Source organism: Alexandromys fortis, unplaced genomic scaffold (assembly GCF_014885135.2).
Source record: "Alexandromys fortis isolate MF-2015 unplaced genomic scaffold, M_Fortis_MF-2015_v1.1 scaffold_4, whole genome shotgun sequence".
NCBI classification, from domain to species: domain Eukaryota; kingdom Metazoa; phylum Chordata; class Mammalia; order Rodentia; family Cricetidae; genus Alexandromys; species Alexandromys fortis.
The window spans coordinates 12,360,565-12,382,365 of NW_026067944.1; the positions used below are offsets into that span (position 1 = coordinate 12,360,565).

A 21,801-nucleotide genomic window follows, 5' to 3' on the forward strand; every position below is an offset into this window, starting at 1 on the left:
ATGGAGAAATATTGGGGAATATTATATTAAGATATATTACTTTTGTTTATGCTACATTTGTTTAATCTGTGAAGCTGGGATTTGTTGCCTTTCTAAAACACCTGATGGTACTAATAAAAAGCTGAATGTCCAATAGTGAGGCAGGGCAAGCATAGGCAGGAGTGACAGAGAGAGAGAGAGAGAGAGAGAGAGAGAGAGAGAGAGAGAGAGAGAGAGAGAATAAATAAAAATTATCTGGAAGAAATTGGGCAAGAGAACAAGAAGAGGAGGACATCAGGGGCAGTTACCCAGCTACATAGCAAGACAAAGTGAAAGAAGTAGAAAAAGGTATATAGAAATAACAGAAAGATAAAATCCTAGAGGTAGTCGAGATAACTGAGGTTAAGGAAAACTGGCAATAAACATGTCAAGCTAAGGCCAGACATTCAGAACTAAGAACAAATCTCTATTTGTGATTTATTTGGGAGCTGGATGGTATGCCCTTCAAAAAGCAAGCATAGTACTGACTGAACCAGCTCCCATAGCATGAATGTTTTAAAAATAACTGCAGATAAATAACACTATCTCACACTTTGTTTTGCTTTGCTTCCCCAAGCAGGCAACAAATAGTGACAAAAATAAATAAAAAATGGAGTTAAAAATCTCTGAGTAATTCTGTATTTACCCTATCCTGTCATTCATGTTCTATCATTTCTACCTTCTTAAACCTTTGTAAGAGATTGGTTTCATATTAGGAAGACTTAGAAATCCATCCCTCTATGATATTTTCAGGAATTTTTATTTTTTTCTAATTCTTGATATAATTTATTGTATGTACAATCATATTATCCTGCATATATATCTTAAGTTTTTTGAAAATGCATCATTCAGATATCTGAATATAGCATGTCAAGCCCCGAGCTTTATTTCCACATTAGCTATTTATTTAAATGTTACATTTGGCTACTGAATCCTTTAATTTTAAGAACATTATAGACAGGTTTTTTGTATTAGTTCACCAAATCTGAACTAGTTTTAATGTTACAGGAAGTTAAGCAGGTACTAAAGTTATAACCTAACTTCCCCCATCCCATTCCATTTCACTCCCCATATTAATTAATATTTTGAATCCATGTAATGCATGTGCTAAAACTGATGAACCAGTGTTGAAATGTTACCATTAATTAAAGCACATTCTATGGTTTACATCACAGTTAATTCTCCATGTTGTTCTCTATTAGTTTTGGGAATTCACAATGCTATGTTTCACCATTATGATGCTTTGTAAAATAGGTTAACTGTCCAATAAGTCTGTGCTTCATTGGTTCATCACTTCCCTTTCATTAAAGGTGACACTGGCTTTTCTGCTCTTTCCACAGGCTTTCAAGTTACAAATTCTCACATAGTGGTAATCTTGTAGTTAGTTGCTTTTCATATCAGTCTCTTTCACTAACCAGTATACTTCTATATTTTATGCTTATCCATTAATGGCTTGTTGTTATACTATAGTCATGCTATAATAAGATCTTATATAGAAAACTACTGTTTTTTTTTACACATTCCTATGATGGATATAAATATCACCCTACTACTTTTATCAATTTACTTTGGTGCATATTATCTTTTATTCTGATACAAGATACTTCCTTCTGGCTAATTTTAATCTTGAGACTGTATTATTTGAGTCACAATTTATTATCACAAAGTTAAATAAGTTTTTTGGTTGTAAATGTGGTCACAAAGTATGCATTTCCTGATAGTAGGCAAATGCAAATTAGGTGTAGGAGCGCAATTATTCCTGAATTATCCAAACAGTGTCTTTACTTCTAGCTATCTAATGCATACAGTTTTGATATTTTCTTCAACTATGCTTTGCTAGGAAAATGATGAAGTATTTACATTTTTTTTCTCAGAATGACCCATCACCTTCCTTTGCTTTATAGTACAAAAGATAATGAAGAATAAGTTTCACACAGGAGTGCTGTCTGTCTGAGAATGAGAAGATCAAACACAAGACAAAGTTCAGTCTTTCATAGAAAATATATACTCTCTTTGACCTATCAATTAGTGTCTCCCACAACATGCATAGTACTGATGAATTTTAACAAGCAGCTCTAATTTTGTGTGTGTGTATATATATTCATATATGCCTATATTATCAAAGGCACAATTATTTAAGTTCCTTATTTGCGGCATATTTGTTATGATCTTCAAACTTATAATTATATCTATATATGCACATATATGTGTGTTTTTATTATCATGAAAAACCTAAAAGTTATAATAATCAAAGAAAGATTTGCAAAATTATAAAAATATCTCAATAAACTTACCTCAAATAAATAATTAAAGGATAAATAATTGTGTATGTATACCAGCATTCCTATTTGTTTTATGCTTATTCCTGATAGTGGAGCACTTTAGACTATATATAATGAATATTAATTTGAAATAAAAATATAAGCTACTCACACAGAGATAATTTTTAGAGTTGGGGCTATTATAGTACATTAAAGTTAAAATTGCACATAATCCCAATAATTCAACATTTTAGGTACTACACAAAAATGGCTATTATTAAAAGTGAAATGTTTAAATGCTATTCTAGGGACATTCAATAGATGGTTTAGGAGGAACTTTTAAAACGGAGGTATAATTTTTATCCATTGAAATGCATAAATGATCTTAAATGTATAGTTTGAATTTTGACAAATGCATACACTTGAGTAATTCACATGCCCATCAAGATGTGAGAGTCCCCATTTTCCCTGCCAGATATAATTACTCATTGGCCTTCTATCATTCTGGTTGAAGTTGGCGTGTTCTACATCATCATACACATACAATCATGCTGTAGGTACTGTTTTATGTATAGCTGCTTTTACATACCACCAATTCCAAAGACCTACTCACATTGTGCAATGCATTCACTTCATGCTGTTATGCTTTTTAAAGAATATTCTGTCGTAGAATTTATGACAACTATTTGCTTAGTCTCAGTTTGAATATTCTCCATGATTTTTTTTTTTTTAATCTTGGGGCTAAATCTGGTTCAGTCTTTGTTCTGTCTTAAATCACTTTTTACTGAGCTATGAGAAAAGAATGATTAAGAAACAAGGACCCAATATGATTGTCACCCCCTCATAAGCATCGACAAGATTGGGGTTTTGTTTTTCTGGGATGAAATTCACAATCTTGATAACACCTTGCTCTATTGCATGCATGTTAGGTCACAAGAAAAAGAAAAGCTGGCAAATCCAATTCTATAGCCTGGTTTAACTTTGGTATATGGTATTTATCTAAGAAAGTGTCCATTTCTTTTACATTTTTCAATTTTGTGGCACACAGGCTTTTGTAGTAAGATCTAATGATTCTCTGAATTTCCTCTGTGTCTGTGGTTATGTCTCCCTTTTTGTTTCTGATCTTGTTAATTTGTGTATTCTCTCTCTGCCGTTTGATTAGTTTGGATAGGGGTTTATCAATCTTGTTGATTTTCTCCAAGAACCAGCTTTTTATTTCATTGATTCTTTGGATTGTTTTCTGTGTTTCTATTTTGTTGATTTCAGCCCTCAGTTTGATTATTTCCAGTCTTCTACTCCTCCTAGGTGAGTCTGCTTCTTTTTTTTCTAGAGCTTTCAGGTGGGCATTTAAGTCTCCCATGTGTGCTTCTCCGTTTTCTTTAAGTGGGCACTTAGGACTTGACAGACATCTATAGAATATTCCACCCAAATAGGAAAGAATATACCTTCTTCTCTGCAGCTCATGGAACCTTCTCAAAAATTGACCACATACTCCGTAACAAAGCAAACTACCACAGAAACAAAAAAAAAAAAAAACCACCTGAGTCTTATCAGATCACCATGGATTAAAGTTAGAATTCAACAACAATGTTACCCCCAGAAAGCCTACGAACTCATGGAAACTGGATAGTCAACTACTGAACCACACCTAGATCAAGGAAGAAAGAAAGAAAGAAATTAAAATCTTTCTTGAATTCAATGAAAACAAAGACTCAGCATACTCTAACCTATGGGACACTATGAAAGCAGTGCTAAGAGGAAAGTGCAAATCCAATTCTAATAGAAAAGACCCTATTAATAAAGTCCTTTAAGTACTGATTTTTTTTCTGTATTTGGTCCTCAGTTAATCTTAATAACTTAGTTTCTTTTCTTGTTGTTGTAATAAAATTTTATGATAAAAGTAACTGGGGGAGAACTGGGTTCATTTTAACAGGTGGTTCAATGGTCCAGGTAGAGTTCATAATGGTACAAATTCAAATCATGTAGAATTTGAAGCAGCTAATCTATGGCATAAACTTCATAGAAACAGAGAGAGATGAACACATGGTATTCAGTTCCCTTTCTCAACTTATGTAGTTTTGGATCACAGCCAGGAAAAGTTGCCACCCACAGATGGAAAATCTTCTGATCATAACTAATGTACTTGATGTAAGGGCTGTCGGCATGCCAAGAAACCCATCTCCCAGATTATTTTAAGTTCTGTCATGATAACAATTAATATTAAACATCATGGGTAATAGAATATATAATCTTTAAAATGTAAGTGTAGAGTGGCTGGATATTATAGCAACATGCTAAGTAATCTCTATTTACGTCTAATACTTTTGTCTAGGTCTTGATTTAATGTTAAAAGGACCTTAACAAAGGAAGAAAACCTCATATATTTTAACCCTGGAATATTAAACATATGTCTACCATTGGGTTTCCCTTTCAAATATCACATCCTCTTACACACCAAGGAGTTAGAGTATATATAATCACCTTAGGGACTTGCATTTGTTGCTAAGCCTAGATTCATAATGTAATAGAAAACCTAAGCAATTGATTAGTTTAACAATGATTTTCAACTGGCTGTATCAATGCAATAATTGATTTTACTTTTGAACTTTATTTTTGTTTTGTTTTTGTTTCATATGGTTTTCTGCTTCTTACTGGGTAGAAACGTCTGTCAAAACAGACAACAATTTACTCATCTTTCTCACTTCAACTATAATGCCATGTTTAAATCAGGATTCTATGCATTTTTACTGTTTATGTAAATATCACGTGTATGTTATCAGATTTTTAGATGAATGAAAAAATGAATAAGTAAAAAACTTTGGCCTTTCCTCCTGATTTAGATGGAGATTTCACTAACAATGAGTCATAGAACTACAAAGAGTTTATTACGAAAGATGGAGACATCTACTACATATAAAAAAAGAGCATTTAGAACACCTGTACATACTTAGCATAACAATACTTTTGGAAAGATAATTAAAGCTGTTACATAGAGCAAAATTTGAATTTTTCCCATTTAAAACTTCACTATTTGATATTTTCTAAAAGATTTTTTTGTAAGTATGGTCTTGCAAAACTACAAAAATTTAGAATGAGAATCATGTTTTGACTAGAGTGTCTTACTTTATATAATCAACTTACAATGTATTCTGTTCCTTCAGACACAGGTGACTACAAGTTTAAAGACCAAATAACAGCAAAACAATATAGTTGTTTTTTTTTTATTAGCTTAAAAGACTTAATGCAAAAAAAAAAAAAAAAAAAGCTTTTGCAAGTGACATTGCAATGAGTGGGCTTCTCAGCATAATTTTTGTTTTGAAACTCCCAATGGCAGAACTAAGAGATTCTACAATGCCAAAACAAGATTTGTTTTTCATGAAACATTTAATATATGCCCTGCGACCCCAGATGTTTCTTTTTATTTATTAAAATTCTGAATGGAAACTCTAAACACATTAGTTTTCACCATTAATCCCTTATTTTCTTGGTGAGCCCTGTAATCAAAATTAAATTTGCTCTGAAATGTAATAGCAATGTAATAATACATCACAAGAGCAAATTCTTCACAGTGCATCTCTTCAGAATCTGCATCTTTCAACCTTCAACCAGTGTCTCCAGGGTCTAATAATTATATGTGGCATTTTACAAAATGTGATCAAAAACTTGTTATTCACTTTTCTTTACTCAGTTGTTCCTTTATTCATTCTTTTCAATAAGCAGTTTGTATGATGTGTTAGTTAATGAGTACATAAGGATGTAGTCCTTGACATCAAGAATCAATTAAATACCTCTCTTCTTTCCATTAGAGAATTCAGTAATGTTGAAATGGATACGCTGCTTTTGTGATTTACATACAATTGCTTGAATTTGATGCATATAAAAATTCTGTCACATTTTATCTTCAGCTGTCATTATACACATGAAAACACAATATGTACACACACAACACACACACACACACTCACACAACTCAATTTTATTACTGACATATGTCAGTGGTCTTAAGATTTATCTTTTGTCTTTTTCCAAATTAATCAGAGACTTATTCTAATGACTTATTCTCAAGCATACAGAGCTGTATACCTAGAGTTATAGCCACAATTTTAAATAAATTTAAAGATTGCACGAGTCTCTGAGTAGAAGTAGTTGTGTTGTTTGGGTCAAATTCCTACATGTTTCTGAGGAGATTGATGACTGCAGACTCTCAGAATGTAAACTAGCCTTTTAATGATCCTGCACCGAAGGACCGATAAAGATTCCCAGCCTTGCATAAACAAATGACTCACGGTAATAGATAGAATAATGCAAGAATCAGCAACAGTTTATGGAATCTTCTCTACCTCACATTTTTGTTTTAAATTGGTTATCTAGACCAAATTTAAAAGCCATGTTTTCAGAATTTTAAAATATATTTATTTTTTGATATAAATATTTCTCTAGGGTAAAGATTGCCCAGGAACATCTAAGAAACATCTAAGAAGCTAATAATAGGTGTGTTCAACTGGTATGTATACCATGGTTCTTATTATCATATTCCCTTATCGGTCTGGCTAACTACCAGTAATTTTAGACTCAAAGCTTAAAATAATTATACATATTATAATGTAAATAAACTTCAAAATAACAATTGCAATTTTGTAATTGATGTAGCTCAGAAATATCTGTAAGTCAAGTTTACTTTCATATCTGTATTTATCCATGTTACCATATTTACATGTCCTTAATTGTGCAATGCATCAAAATTATAGCCATTTTTGTTTATTTCAAAGTAATGTGTTAAAGATATAGACATTAATAAATCACTGAAAACTTTTACATAATTCTTAAACTATGTCTTTCATAAACTAAATGTACCCACGTATAACGAACTTGAGAGGTCAAAATAATTTTAGTCTTCTACATGGATGGGATTTCAGGAAAAAAAAATCATGTCAGTAAGAAGGGTTAGATATCAGTGTTTTGGTTAAGATTCCAGTCTGAAATGCAATACTTTTTGAGGTATTTTTTGTTTCACTTTGCTTCGTTTGGACATTTTTTTTTCTTACCGGCCTTTTGCTTCTATAATATGGTTTTGTCTTTTGTGGTTTTATGATTTTTTTTTTTGGTGTGTGTATGTGGATTTCTTGCCATTTTTCTATTGTTTTAAAGTTATGGTTTATTTGTTTGTTTATTTTCAATTGGCTGTATGGAAGTAAATGGGAGGTAAGATGAGGGAGGATCCGAGAGGTAAGTGGGAAGAGAGACCATGATCAAAATATGTTGTTCAAAATCAATCTTCCTTCATCTTTTAGTTTGAAGCAAGTCCTTTTTCAGCTGTCTGCCATTCAACTGATTTGGGCAGGACCATTCAACTTAGTCTACAAATTCAACTGAAAATTTATTGCTGCTCAAAATTCATTATAGTGTCCACAAAGACACACTGAGAAATAACATATGGTGGGATAAAGCTGTCACATAGATGTCACCTTCACACTGGCCAAGTAATATTGCTACCTTAAAACCTTACAATTCTCCCCTAATTTTGACTATGTTATTCTTTGTGTGTGTGTGTGTGTTTTATTTATCGCATAACTCATTAATCTCTTGCACAGCATGGTGTTATTTGTTATTTTTGTTGATAATGTTTGCATGGTGTCAATTTATTCTCAATAGCACATGCAATGTATTTTATGACTACATAAATTTAATTTGCTTATTCTGCAGTAGTTGAATATATTTCTAGTTTCCCAGTTGGGGTTACAACCCTAATAGTCCCAGAGTGTTTTGTATGCTTTGGGAGGTCTTTCTGGTTTGCATATGTATAACTATGGAATTTCTTTTTAATGTCATATTTGAATTTTGATTTTTTTTTGAGACAGGGTTTCTCTGTGGCTTTGAAGCCTGTCCTGGAACTAGCTCTAGTAGACCAGGCTGGCCTCAAACTCACAGAGATCTGCCTGCCTCTGCCTCCTGAGTGCTGGGATTAAAAGTGTGCGCCACCACTGCCTGACAATATTTGACTTTTGAATAAGGCCATTTTAAAAATGTATTATTGTGATATATTACATTATATATATATATATATGTGTGTGTGTGTGTGTGTGCATGTAGTTAGAGATTGTGTATTTGATATATACTCTATAATTTTACTGTTCACTTATTTTGTATCTGTTAGTTTGTGTACTCATATTTTTCTCATAATATTAAAGCAATCATGTATCTGCATAATGTGGAAGGCAATTTATTGAAAAGAAATACATTAGGGGAAGTAAAGTACAATTCAGAGAAATGGTAAAGCATGTAGACGTTACTGAGAGACTTGATTTACAGTGTAGTTATGAATGTGAAATTCATAAAGAGATGTTAATATAATTTAATTTGCTTTCACTTTTTACTCACCAAAATCAATCTTCTCTATTGTTTACCAAAGGAGCTAAAATATAAATGAAATCTAATCCCTTTGAATCATAATCTATTATCTTAGAGGAAATCTACTTTACATATTTTAGCAAAAAGAAATGTACTTTTGTTCCTTAAAAAAATTAAAGAAAGTATCTGAAATACATTAATTAGCCAGTTTTTATTAAATATATAGAGATGTTAGTATATTTAAATAGCTTATTTTAATTAAATATACAGATAATTGAATAAATCAATTTTGAAATCATGAATACAAATTCATACTCAATATATTTCCAATTAGCCTCTGTTTTTATGGTATACAGCAAAAAAGTCTTGTGATATTAGAGTTCCATGAAACTGATGAAAGACATAAGTAAAGTCATAATAGTCTGATAAAGAATTTCAATTTTATTTGAATTCCTTATTCAAATAAAAAGAATCTATTGAATGAATAAATTTATCTTTTTCTAAACTATAAAAAGTAGATTAAACTAGAAGAGACTAGTGGAAAGCTATACTATCCATCATATATTTTATATATTCTTTTTAAGAAAATACAAAAGAGTAAAATGTAAATTGTATTAGTTTATATGAATTGAGAATATAAATGAGAAAAAATAGTGAAAAGTAAGATTTTAATAATTTTTTAAAATGTATCAGAAAGACTCTAAAAATCCAGTTCTTGTTGAGGTAGACCCTGGACATACTCAAGTCATTTGCTAACAAGTCAAGAGTTGGAGACAGGTAGTACCCTCGGATACCACAATATAACACAGCTAGAAAAAACCAGAAGTATTCACTGAGTGCTTTAGGCACACTTGAACAGAACCCATTTTTATATATTATTTTATTTATTTTCTGTTTTTTTTTTCTGAGAATGTAGAGATACAATACTTCCATCTCAACGTTTAGCAATGACACAGAAATTTATCAATTATTACATTGAATCCAGCACTTATAATTGTGGCCTTTATTTTTTTGGTCTCCATTTTCATCAGATGGTGGCTTTTCTCAGAAGTGAAAATGTTTATAATCAGATCTTTTTCTTTGTTCTACACACATTTGAAACTTTGTTAGTGCTTTTGGTAACAAGTCTATATGATTTCTTTTCTGAAGCTGAAACTCCAATTAATGAAGACATAAGTATCATTTGCCATTAGTGGTGACAGGATGTGTCACAAACCTCCCATGACATTTATCAGATGACAGTCCTCAAGAAACCTCACCGAGCTTCTAATCAGGCTACAACACATGATCCTGAATATCACTGGAGAATCAGTTACTGAAGACAGAAGAGTAGAAAATGTTTCAAGATGTAACTTAAATGAGACTCAGAAAGTTTTTCAAACAAAATGATGGAAACTAAACTAGGTACAATTGTAAATGGCACAAGACATACAGATAATAATTTACAACATTCCTTATAAATAATGAAAAATATAAGAAGCACATCAGACGTCACCAAGTTCAGGCCAAGGAAACTAGGTTGATCAATCGAAAATTGAAAAGTATAAATGCTAATCTAAGGAAGATATAAGTGAGGAAGAAAGTAACATGTAAAGTTGGAGGAAGGGAAGATTAAATGATCATTTATGGAAGAAATTTGTAGCAGAAGTCCCACTTCAGTGTTACAAGTATGTTCTTCCTGTGACAGAAGGCTCTCATGCTTTTCTCCAGTCTCCTAACTTTCAGTGGGAATCAGTTTGATGAATTTCCAGATGCTCAAAAGAATATTTGCAACCACAGAAGAATGTGGACTGCTCTGTTGTATGGGGATTCTGAAATTAGGTTTGTGTTAACATGAAATTAGTTTAGCTTGCTTTTCTTGGGACTAGACAGAAAAATTTAGAAGAACCATCAAAAAAATCTCTGTATTGTAGTGTTTCAATTTCACTATAATCCAATAATGGAGATTAGATTGATTATTTAATTTGGACTAGGTTATGCAGCCATACTACACTTCAAATCGTCACTGACAAGCAGTGAATACGCTTGCTCACGGATCCACCAGATGTCTGAGACACTCTCCAGGGCACCTCTTCTCTATGCTATGGCTCAGTGATTCCAGATGTTTCCATCCTTCAGAGTCTCCATCTTGACACATGCTTCTGTTATCTCAGCAAAACAGAGGGTAGAGAGAATTCCAGGGAGTTTCTCAGTGACAATCAATTTTCTGGCTTAGATGTAACACATGCCGCTTTCTGTCACAGATGATTGGCCCCAGATAGTCAAATGACCTCCTAACGTGGAACAATCAAAAAGGACAATACTTCTGTGAACAATAAAACGAAAATTGGGTGAGGAACTGCTTGAAATCACCATTATTCTTGGTGAAGTGTTGTATTCCAGTTAAAAAAGGAAGTTTATCAGAAGCAATAGAATGATTAAAGGAATCAATAGAATACATCAACTTTAAAATTTTAATATTGTAAAGTTGCTAATATTATAATGGGTTTGGTGAGAAATCAGTTAGTATAAATTAATGATGGATTTTTTAATGTGTAGAAATTATAAAAGAATAATTGATATATCATAGATCTTTGACCAGAACTTTTTCCAAAATGTACCTCATAAGATATTAGTCAGAAATTCTAGTGGATAAATATTACTAATAAATTGCTTAGAAATTCTGCTTCAAATATGAACATGGTAGGTCTATATTATAGATGGATTTTTTTTTTTCAAGAAAAGGTTTTTCTGTAGCTTTGGCACCTGTCCTGGAACTAGCTCTTGTAGACCAGGCTGTCCTCAAACTCACAGAGATCTGCCTACCTCTGCCTTCCAAGTGCTGGGATCGAAGGCGTGGGCCACCACCATCCGTCCAGATACTTATTTATTATCTATTTAATGGGAAATCTGTGTGAGTCAGTGACACAAGTGCTAAAATTATCATGTAGCCAGGTATTTCCACATACCTATAATTATACTTTTAATTCTGATGGCCTCTACTCATACTAACTGACTAATTCTGTAGACTTTTTAATGTAAAAATGCTTTTTCAACTTTATTATATAGTTTACTTTCAATGGTAATTATTCCTTGTATGTTATTTTCTAATTTTAAATCTTATAATAATAAGTTAATAATAGCAGAGGAATGTTTATAGAAAATATTGATATCTCAGGACTGTGAGACTTGCACTTTTTCATTGCTTTACATCTCCATTATACACAGCTATAAACCTTCCCAGGTTACTTACCATTAAGTAACATTATTCAATATCCTTGCTAAAAACAAGAATCATTGATTTGCCTTCATGAGATGAGTCAAATTGAAAGAAGCTAGACCCCTTAGACTCGATATTTATTCTTCTCTATAAGAAAATTTCTTGGCGGAAAAGCCATATCTGCCTTGAGATATTAGACTCAACGTTGACTTAATCCTTTACCAATATATTCAGTATTTGTTGATGACTATATCTGTCACAACATTATAGTGATTATTTATTTGCCTTATTTGGATTAAAAAATGACATCAGCTGTAAATCTAAAATATGACATAGTATAACTGTAATATTATATTATCCACCAGCATTCAAATAGTGGCAACTGTAATATTATCAACGAGCATCAAAATATTAGAAGCCTTTTTTCAAGACACATATTAATCTACTTGCAAGTTAATTATGTTTAAAATTGAGATAACATTGTCCATGGGAAACTACCATTTTTTTTTTTTAAATTTAGGCCACTTTACAACCTCAGGTGTTGCATTACTTCATTGTCACACTCTGTTTTAGGATGTACTGATATTAATATGTGAGGGCTTATACTTTCATAAATATTATTCTTTATTTTTTTTTTTACTTGTATAAAAGTATCCTGAGCATATAGCTCAGGATTGGTATTAGCTATCTCTTAGCCTTATATTAACCTCTATTTCTATCTGTAGTTTCCCAAGTGGCTTGATACCTTTATTATCATGGGACGTTCATCTTCTGATCTCTCTGAATCAGCTGGCAACTCTCTACCTCTAACCACTTTCTCTTCCCAGAATTTTCCTAATCTGTTTTTCCTGCTCAGTCTCTTCCTGCCCAGCTATTGACCAATCATGAACAAATAAGAGGAATACAGGTTTATAGTGTAGAAAAGAATCTTTTACATAATTTCCTTCTTTTTGTCTAATTAAAAAGGAAAGTTTTAACAATAATATAGTAAAACTATATACAACACCTATTAAATAATAATTACAGTAAAATATCCAATATTTTTTGATGTTATATCTTTTTTATTTATTTTATTGAGGCCTACATTTCCCTCTGCTCTCTTCCCTGCCTCTCTCCGCCACTTCAACCCTCTCCTGTTGAGGGAGCTGCGGTGGGCTGCATCCTGCCACCTGGCTAGCTTTATACCAGAAATAATTATGCAGAAACTGTATTCTTTTAAACACTGCCTGGCCCATTAGTTATAACCTCTTATTGGCTAACTCTCACATCTTGATTTAACCCATTTCTAATAATGTTTGTAGCACCACGAGGTGTGGCTTACCAGAAAAGATCTTAACCTGTGCCTGTGTCAGATGGGAGAATCATGGCTACTGACTGACTCGGCTTCTTTCTCCCAGCATTCTGTTCTGTTTACTCCGCCTATCTAATTTTCTGTCTTATTAAAGGGCCAAGGCAGTCTCTTTATTTAACCAATGAAATTAACACAAAACAGAAGACTCTCCCCCATCACTCTCCCATGGTCCCCATGATCCCAATTTACTCAGGAGATCTTGTCTTTTTCTACTTTTCTTGTAGATTGGATCTATGTATGTCTCTCTTAGGGTCCTCATTGTTGTCTAGGTTCTCTGGGATTGTGATTTGTAGGCTGGTTTTCTCTGCTTTATGTTTAAAAACCACTTATGAGTGAATACATGTCATAATTGTCTTTCTGGGTCTGGGTTACCTCACTCAATATATTTTCTACCTCCATCCATTTGCCTGCAAAATTCAAGATGTCATTTTTTTCTGCTGTGTAGTACTTTATTGTGTAAATATACCACATTTTCCTTATCAATTCTTAGGTTGAGGGTCATTTAGGTTGTTTCCAGGTTCTGGCTCTGACAAATAATGCTTCGTTGAGCACATGTCCTTGTGGCACGATTGAGCATCCTTTGGATATATACCCAAAAGTGGTATTTCTGGGTCTTGAGGAAGGTTGTTTTCTAATTTTCTGTGAAATTGCCATACGAGTGGCACTCCCACCAGCATTGCAAGACTGCTCCCTTTACTTCACAACTTCTTCAGTATAAGTTGTCATTAGTGTTTTTGATCTTGGCCACTTTTACAAGTGTAAGATGGCATCTCAGAGTTGTTTTGACTTGCATTTCTCTGATGACTAAGAATGTTGAGCATTTCCTTAAGTGTTTTCAGCTATTTTAGATTTCTATGTTGAGAGTTCTCTGTTTAGTTCTGTATTCTACTTTTTTATTGGTTTATTTCTCATTTTGATGACCAATTTATTGAGTTTGTTGTATATGGCCATACCACCCTGAACACACCCGATCTCATCTAATCTCAAAAGCTAAGCAGTGTTGGGACTGGTTAGTACTTGAATGGAGCCCAATAATATTTTTTAATGTCATTTGAAAATGTAAAGTTCATTCACTCAAGTTAAAAATAATTTGTCTTTATATCAAAATAATTTTTATGCCAGATTTTTTTTCACAAGCTTATTTCTCTTCCTGGTGTATTTTCCCTAGCATTTTTATTATACAGATCATTTTTATATTTATTCAATCTAAATATTTCAGTGATTCTATGATATACAGCAAACCAAACTTATTACTTTCCTTTTACATATAATAAAAGGTTTAGTACAGAAGCTAAGAGGCACTGAAATTCTTTTTGAATAGCATGTTGTGTAGTACAGTAACTCCAACTTGTATTTTTTTTGTTGTTATTCTAGGTCACTATATATGTGCAGTTTGGTGTAGGAGGTCTTTCTGTCATTGTGTTGCTTTTATTGATTAATAAAGAAATTACTTTGGGCCTGTTGATAGGTCAGAGCTTAGATAGGCAGGGAAGACAGAACTGAATGCTGGGAGAAAGAAGTGTGGAGTAGAAGAAAGATGCCATGGAGCCGCCAGAAACAGACAATGGCAATTTCACCTGCTAAACCACTGCCATGTGGCGATACACAGATTAACAGAGATAGGTTAAATTTATATATAAGAGTTAGCCAATAAGAAGTTAGAGTTAATGGGCCAAGAAGTAATTTAATTAACATAGTTTCTGTGTGATTATCTTGAGGCTAAGCAAGCCGAGTGTCCGGGATGAACAAGCAGTCTTCCTGGAACACAAATTTATATTCAAGACTATATCTTAATTATCCTAATATGATTAAGAAAATATTGTATTTTCATATTTGATTTATTTCATATAAATATGATGATATATTTACCATTGAAATTATTTAACTTTCTATACCTTAATTGGATATTATGTATTTTTAGAAATTTATTTTGAGTGTCCCATTTTCTCTGTTATATTTCATAATACAAAGGGTAAAAGTTCTTTGTTTTTTCATAACAATATAAGATGTATTTCATTGTCACCTAAGCAATTACCTGTTAGAGTTGCTTTTAAAGTGCAGTGATGAGTTATAGTTTCTGTGACTACAAAAGTCAACCTGCTAGCCTGGCTTAGCATGTCTGCCGAGTTTTGATTAAAGATTTTGCCTGGGAATGTAGAAACACAAATGAAACTTTGAGGAACTATGTGAGGGGAGAAACTGTAAGATCTCAAGGACTTGCATCATTCTTAGTACACTCTCTGCCTTGCGTTTGCAGTTTGAAGATGTGAGTCATCAGCTTTCTGATCCCAACACCGAGACTCTGTTCTTCCAACATGGATTCTTAAACTTCTAGACTCTGATAACACCCCAGTCTTCCTTTTCTAATTTTTTTTCAATCACAGTGTTTTACCACAAAGATAGAAAGGTAATATGTCAACAACACTCAAGGATAGACCCCACTTCTGGTCATAGTTGGATGGCATAGCAAAGCTTCTTAATATAAACATGTTGAAATTGCCTTAATATTTATATTATAATAATTTTAAAAACACAAAATTCTAAGATATTTAATGTATGACATCTAACTTTTTAAACAGATAATTATAAATAGTATATTTTTCAACAAAATTTTGCTATATGGTTCAGTAGACCAGCTGGCCTTAAACACTATGCTATTATGTGGTCTCAGCATCCCAAGTGCTTGAATTACATGCATGTGATCTTAAAAGTCATTTCAGTTTATTGAGGCCAGGATATACCTTTTAGACTAGCAAGATTTGGTGTTACGCAGTGTTTTGACAATTACAATTTATGATTCAATTATTTAGAGTAAAAAAATTCTCTCTAATTTTCTTATAATAAAACAATAACAACACAGTACTGTGGCAAACTTGCTTATATAATTTCTGCTATAGAAATAAAACAAATAATTAATAAGGAACAACTTGGTGGGTAAGAGCTTTGACAAAGTACCAGGCAATCATTTCAAGTGCACTTAAATATTTAATTCCAAATGGCAAAACCAAAAGTGGCTCTAAGTTTTCCTAAGACAAACGTTTAAGGCTGCACATTCTATTCTAGAAATACCTTTAGGGCAACTTTACAGTGGTCCTTTTTCCATGAATAATTTATTTGTCAAGTTTTGAATATATTTGTTTTGCATACACTTATTTGACATTTCCTTAGATATAATATTTCTATTATATAATTGTTTTTATGTGTGTGTACGTTTTTATGTGAATACACGTTTTTATATTATATTTCATTAGTACATAGAATACATGAAGGAAATATGCATTATTTTATTCTACCACTAATCAGAAAGATATTCTTAGGCATTTTCTAACTTATGTATGTATTGCAGAGCATTTTTATTTTCAAAATTATTATTTCTTTATTAATGTGTGTTGAACTGAAATCACAGATATGATACAATTTCAGTATGTATTGTGTGTTTGACCAAGGCTTTATTAGAGATGTACTTTTTAAATACTATGTTCTCTGTTGAGATCTTCCCGTATCTTAGAGGCAACATACTAAAAGTCCCCCTCAGTAGCTCATAAAAAGCATATTTTGATTTCTGGGAAATAAGTATTTGTGTTCTTCTCTATTTCCTTTTCTAATTGATTATTAGAAACATATTGTATAAATATATGAAAATAACTAAATAATGTAGGACTATGGATAAAATGGTCTGGTGCAGGTAAAGTACTTTCAGCCAAAAGCAGGTGAAAGCCAAGGCATTCACTTGGTTCCTTCCTTCCATCATGTGAGGGTGAATATTTAACCTACTGTCCTTCAGCTGTACAGTTGTAAAAAGCCTCACAAAACTCAGGGAAATCCCTGCAAGAGGGAATAGAAGGAATGCTAGAGGCAGAGACTGTGGAAGAATACATTGAAATTACCTTAGAGCAACTATGATCATCTGAAAAAGACCTACTGATCATCAATACACAAACATCCCAGTACTAATAGCAGGGAAGGGGTTCCCAAAATCCCAACCTACGGAGTTTCTGATAGTTTATGGCTTCTGGGAGAGAAAGAATAATTTTTCTTCACAGTTATTAGTGCAGCTGGGTTACCCACTCTCAAGTGGATGAATATATACCTATGTGTGTATATACAGCAATAATTTTACTAAGTGGGATTATATATAATATGTATGTAGTTACAGTACACAAACAAAACTATATACATACATATAATTTTTCATATTACATTTCCACAAAAGTTTCCCCTCCCTTCTCTCCTCCCATTCCCACTGGCTATCTTTCCTTTTTTCCCTCAATCCACTTCCCTCTGATCCTGCTCATCATGGGTCAAGCTTCCCACAGGTGTCAAAAAAATGGCATAGCAGATGTGGTAAAACTAAACCTGCACTTATAATATGGTTTAGCAAAGAAATCCAGTATGAGAAATAGGTACCCAAAAGCCAGCCAAATCATTAGGGATTACCTCTGTTTCCATTTTTAGGTGTTCCATAACTAGACCAAAACACACAACTGTAAAATATATGTAGAGGGCCTAGGTTTGTCCCATGCAGGCGCCCTCGTTGTTAGTTCATATGAATTACTATGATCCAGGTTCGATGCATTTATTTAATTATTATTTAACTCATTCTATTAACAATTAAAACTTTGGTGTCAGATATTGAGTTAAAAATATTATAGATCCAAAGATCAACAAAGGAACACAAAATCAGCTGACCTCTCCACACTTCCAAAATCAAAATCATAAAGATCTGTGAAACTCTCTAAGACCCTCCCTATCTCTCCCTGTGTCTTTCTATCCAGGCTGTCAAAAACATTTATTGCTAATTCTATCTTTGAATTTTCCTGAGCAGTTTGTAGTTCAAAACTTATCTTTGAGTGTTTTTTGTCAGTTTAGTGACATTACCACAATTTAAGTGGATTCATCATTGCAGGATCCATCATCTTTTGTAAATATCAAATATCTATGCAATGAATGGCTACAGTTCACTGCAGAAAACTTATACATTTTAAACATCATATGCAAGAGATCCTTGAGAGATAAAAGATCTGCTAAATCTATCCAGGTAAACAAATATAGTTCCTAGATATTTGGTTCAGACTTAAGCCCAAATCACATAAGAAAGCTAGATTAAGTTTATTTCTAGAATTAGTTACCACTCTATATGATCATTAATATATTTAGGAGAGTGGCATATTTTATTTATTTTTAATTAAAACATTTTGTTGAATATCACCTATGCAGGTATACTAACTGAAAGTTGTTATTATGATGTACCTTTATACTTTTTCTAGGCATGGGACCGGGTGGTGAGTGCAACTCGGCAGGCGGGAGTTCCTTTGTTTCCACAGCCTGCAGGCATCAAGGTAGGCCTTTTGTCTGTGAGGTCCCTGGCCAGCAAGGGGATCTGATCCTGTACCAGAAGATCCATAGGGGAGCATTCAGAGGAAGAGATGGGCAGGTGCCAATGCAAGAATTCCTCCAACAATCTGAAAAACAACATGAAAACACCAGAACCCAGCGAACTTACAACAGGAGGACTTGAACACCCTAATCAAGAAGAAGTAGAAAAAATTGACTTCATGAAAGTGATAGAGTCCCTTAAACAGGCAGTGAAAAACTCCCTTAAAGAAATGGATGAGAAGAATAACAAAAAGTTTGAAGAAATGAGTAAATCTGTAAATGAAATCCTAGGAAACCAAGGAAAACCAATCAAACAGATAATGGAAACTTTTTCTAGTAGTGTCCCCTATTTTTGTAACATATCCTAAAAATCCTGTCACTAATATCCTTCACCAACAGCACTTGCTTCCCAAATTTCTCCGTATCCAATGTAAAGCTTTGCTACCTTTTACATTTTCACCTATCTTTTCTGTTTTAAACCTTTGCATTGCATAAATTTATAATTTATTGTATAAATTGAAAATTTTCACATTTCAGAAAATTTGAATTATGGTTCTTCTATATAAACTTATATTCAGATATTTTAAATAATGCCAAATTGCGTTGTTAATGTTGTCTCCTTTTATTTAAGCATATCATGTTAAGTATATGCATGACAAAAGTATGTTATATATTTACCCTTAACTATATAGTTAACCCTTTAGATCCATCTTTATTGCTTTCAGGGATCCTGACTCATATGCATTTATTTTGTTGTTATATTTCTCAATATTTAATTATTTGTTTGATATATATGCTTTTTTTTAAAGTTTTCTGTAAATAGTGCTGATAGAGTATTTGTCTAGATGTGAATATTTCATGGGAATGGGATAATGATATATTGGCTACCCATTCAATTCTTGAAACTGGAATCTACTACCCAAAATTTAATAAATGCTTGTTCTTATTGCTATATTTAAAATTTCTTTTTTTTCTTCCTGACTATACAAATGAATGTCTCTTTTTAGTGTTTTGCCCATATTTATGTGATTTTTCTACTCTACATAGCACAAATTTGTTCAAATTTTCATTCATAAAACTTGCAATATTTTATTTCCTATATAACTATCACTTTTCTCAGAAATGTTCTTAACTCTCGATGATTTTATGCAACTTCAGTGGTGTCTTACAACTAGTATTTTAGAATCAATCTATTATTGTATTTTTATAATTATGATGCAACTCCATAAAGCTTTCAATTAATATTTTTATATAGTGGAACATAAGGGAAAATGTGCTTATTTCAAATAACTAAGATCAGAACATTCTGTATAATTAAAATGTTAGATATTTAAAAAATTAATAACAAGATCTTAAGAACGGTAAATGAAAAATTTAGTGAACTTGAAGATAAATAGGAAAGAACTAATTGTTGGGAAAGTCAAGCTAATTCTGAAATATTAAAATTAAAAAGATATATAAGATATATTTAAATTCCAGAGTAGAATGGAAAATGAAATGGTTAATGGGGCATCTGAAAGAAATAAGAAATGAAAAATACTGAATAAGTAAAATTTCTGATAAAATACCATTTCAAACTATATGTATCTTAAAAAGTGCTGAGAATAAACAATAGTTAAAACAATATTTAGCACATATATCTAAAGGAGTTCTACAAAAGTATTCTGTGAGGTACAATTTAATATCTTTGAGATTATTTAAAAAAAAACTCAAAAACAATAATTAGTTCTTTGTCCTCACAGTTTCAAAAATATTAACCATAGTCCATGACTCCATTGGTTCTAGAACTATGATAAAGTATCATGAAGGCAGAAATTGTGTCAAAGGTTTTTAATCTTAAAGGTACACAGAAAAAGGAGATATGGAAAGACAGTATATATTAATATATTATATAGAATTAATATATAATCCATCATATAGAATATATAATGGGGAGAAACAGCAGGATACAACATAGACAAAATATACATGTACAATAATCATTTTCACCAGCTACTGATGACAAAGCATCAACTTTATCACAGGAACCTATGAGTCGCAATTCATCTTCAAATCATAACTGATATATGCAGAGAATAACTTTTTCTTCTAGAAAAAACCACATGTGGAGAATAAAAGAATACAAACATTTATACTCTTTGCAATCAAACATATGCAAATTTAAACCAGAAGGAGACCTCGTTTTACATGTCTTAAAATTATTCAACATTTATTTTACTGAATGTTCATTGAATATGAAGCAGTCTACTGAGACCTCAAGAGGTTTTTATAAAGTCAGAGAATTTAAAGTAGGCACATTGTCATTTCTAAGTTTACAAAATAATAAAACAAGAAAGAATTACACTTAGATACAGTGATAAAATGCTTTTTTATTTTATAAGAAACATTACTAGAAATATTTGGGCTACTATAAACATGTGTGTAAAGAAATGTTATTGCTCTTTGAATATTATGAGGAATTCATAATTTGTAGTGATCTCCCCAGTGAAAGAATCACAAGTCTTACACGCTTGTTTATGTTGCTTTCTTTTGAGAGAGACTTTTTTTTTTAAATTTACAACTATTACATTCACCCATATAACATAAGGGCATCCTGTATATTTTTTTTTTTAGAACATTAGAGTTTTGAAGACAGAAATTCTGTTCACTTCATCCATAATGTAAAAAATTATCAATGTATGTTTCTCATGAACAAGGTTTATAAAATAATATATCTATAGCAATAGAGATTAGGAGTCAAGCAAAACAGCTTCTCCATGCTTGACTAGACTTGGAAAGTAACCAATGAAAATGGAGTGATGTGATCAACAGTGTGTTTTAAGAGGATTAATTTATGTGCACTGTATTTGATAGATTGGTGAAAGGACGAAACTGAGCTCCAAGAGAATTAATTATGTCCATCATGAAAGAATAAGCTAGTGAGTAAGAGCATCACCAATGAAGTGAAGAGAATGGGCTTTTCCATAGGCAACTCAAATATTGAATGAGAAGGCTTTAATAGTTCACAGTGTTGGTACTGAGGACCCAGAGCACACAAAAGAAGGAAAGATGAAGGATCATTATTCAATATGAATCATCTTACACAGTCTGAAAAGATTTACAGTTTGCATCCAGTATAAAAATATCTGAAAAGAAAAAAGATCAATGAAAATAAATTACATGTAAAGAGAAAAATTATACCATTAATGCTGTGGGTTAGATAAAAACACCAACATAACTGAACTGTCAATGGTTCTTCAATGACAATG

At 32.2% G+C, this 21,801-nt stretch overlaps 1 long non-coding RNA gene across 2 annotated transcripts in view; it reads left to right on the forward strand.

Annotated features, from left to right (window-relative positions):
• The window catches only part of LOC126505717 (uncharacterized), a 101,393-nt gene extending 82,151 nt beyond the window's left edge, over positions 1 to 19,242 (forward strand). For both annotated transcript variants that reach the window (XR_007592968.1, XR_007592969.1), the window contains exon 6: positions 18,445 to 19,242. This is a non-coding gene — a long non-coding RNA (uncharacterized lncRNA). The remainder of the gene's footprint in view (positions 1 to 18,444) is intronic.
• Positions 19,243 to 21,801: the final 2,559 nt, after the last annotated feature.